This window comes from Lolium perenne, unplaced genomic scaffold, assembly GCF_019359855.2.
Source record: "Lolium perenne isolate Kyuss_39 unplaced genomic scaffold, Kyuss_2.0 unplaced44, whole genome shotgun sequence".
In the NCBI taxonomy this organism is placed as follows: domain Eukaryota; kingdom Viridiplantae; phylum Streptophyta; class Magnoliopsida; order Poales; family Poaceae; genus Lolium; species Lolium perenne.
The window spans coordinates 207,501-210,000 of NW_027249002.1; positions in this window are offsets into that span (position 1 = coordinate 207,501).

The window sequence follows — 2,500 nt, forward strand, 5'->3', positions numbered from 1 at the left end:
ACGTATGTGCCAGATTGTGGCAACTGGGCACTCTCAAACCAGGCCACAACATCAGGGACTCCGGCGAAAACAGGAGGAACGTTAGCGACAGAGCTTGAGAAGCAGACATGGCTAACTAAGTACGCCACCCCGACGAAACTCCAGAGCCCAGCTCCTGCAGTTGGCTCAGAGCTGGAAAAGCAAACATGGCTGGCTAAGTACGCCACCCCGGCGAATCTTCAGAGTGCAACTCCTGCAGCCAGCACAGCGGATCAGATCAGTACCATACTGAGAGACCAGTTCGGCATGGTGCCGAAAAGAAGGGCAATCGGCTATTCCAAGCCGTACCCTGACGAGTACGAGATGATCCCACTGCCACCTTAATATCGGCTCCCTGACTTCTCCAAATTCAGTGGATCAGATGGCTCCAGCTCCATCGAGCACGTCGGCCGATATTTGGCACAACTAGGACCGGCTTCAGTGTCGGATCAGCTACGCGTGAGGCTCTTCTCACAGTCCCTCACGGGATCGGCTTTCGGATGGTACACCTCTTTGCCAGCAAACTCCATCCGGTCTTGGAAGCAATTGGAAGAACAGTTCCATATGCAATACCATTCAGAAGCTTCCGAGTCTAGCATTGCCGATCTAGCACAACTACGGCAGAAGCGCGGAGAAACAGTGACAGAATACATCCAGCGCTTCAGGAATCTTAGGAACCGATGTTATTCGGTTCGTATAACTGAAAAGGAAGCAGTCGAGTTGGCAGTAGCCGGCCTTGCAACACAGCTCAAGGACATGGCCTCCCAAGCAGATTATCCCTCGCTGGCGCACATGGTTCAGAAACTGTCAGCATATGAACAGCGCCACCCGGACCTGTACCAAGACAAGTTCAAGCGTGCAGTAGTCCTGGTTGATGCAGAAGAAGACGAAGTTCCTGCGGGAGACCAAGAGGTAGCAGTGGCTGAATGGACTCGGGGAGGAACCCCCTTGTCCTGCAAATGGGTAAAGCCACCAGGCCCGCCCAGGGGATTTGATTTTGACGTGACCAAGACTGAACAAATCTTCGACCTCCTGCTCAAGGAGAAACAGTTGACGATTCCTGAAGGTCTCAAGTTCCCCACGGCGCAAGAGCTGAACGGAAAGCCATACTGCAAATGGCACAACTCGCTCTCCCATGCCACCAACGACTGCAGGGTGTGGCGTCAGCACATCCAAGCGGCGATAGAGAAGGGGCGTCTAATTTTCAACCAGTACGCCATGAAGGTCGACACCCAGCCCTTCCCCGCCGTTAACATGGTAGAAGTCACCTACCCTGAGGGTTGCCAGCCAGGTCCCTCGTTCAGCATCAACATGGTAGGACCTGGGAACCACTCTGGCAAAGATGGAGATGAGGGCAGCTGCTCTCATAGCAAGGACACAGAGGAGGCCGCTCCACGCGATCGGCTCCATCATGATGGCAAGCGCTACGTCACAGAGGGAGAGGTGAAGAACATAAGATATCAGCGACCTCTCTCTGATCACCTCCTCAACAAATATGTGAGTCAGTATGACCAACGTCGACGGTCCGGCTATGATGATGAAGGAGATCGTCTGGCTAGAGAAGCCAGAAGACATCGTCGGCATGATCGCGATGAGGAGGAGCACGAGCGCCGTGCCAAAGAAGAATCGAGGGAGCAAGATGACAACGCCAGACACTGGGACTGCCCTTTCTTCAGACATTGCTGGGATTCAGGAATGAGCCGATTGCCCACAATCGGCAACTGCCCAAAATGCAACCAGAAGAAGAAGGAGGCAGCCAACGTGTCTGTGTTCAAGCGTTTAGGGCCTCTCCCACCACAAAGCAAACGCGCTGAGTCACCTCGTTGGGCAGATCTTGAGGATTCCGAAGACGAGGGACTAGAAGAGGAAGAAGACAGGTACCACCGTCCAAGGTGGTGCCCTGACGAACTCAGCCGTTCACAAAAGCGCAGGGTTCAGCGTTTGCGCGGCCTGGAGGAAGCCGAAAGGTTATACTTGCATACGCTAAGGAAGGCACGGCCTGATCTGGCTGCAAAGGTTCAGCGAACCCTGGATGAAGAGGGTCGTCCACGGAGAATGGAGTGGCGCCCCAAACAAAGGAAAGCCGATGATGAGACATCGGCTGGCACAAATATGGTGCTCGTCCTTCCGACGGAGCTTAGTGCTCCACGATTATACGATGCACTCAAGGTGGACGACGGCAAGCGCATAAAGTCAGAGGTTGGGTTGGTTTTATCCAGCCTGACCGAGTAGCAAGAACACACCAGTGAGCAAACAAGGCGAGGCTGATCCTTGTGATCGGCTCTATAAATTATGAAGGAGCATTACAGAACCTTCAGTCAGCGCTCCAATGGATATGGAGGCCGATTCCAGCAATCGGCCAAAATTATCTTCACAGCATATTCAGCACATGTTTTGCTTGTGTTCAGCAACGATCTACTGGGCAGCGGCCGCGCCGGCAGATGAAAGTCAGCATGAATCCTTACGGAGCCGACGTGCAAGT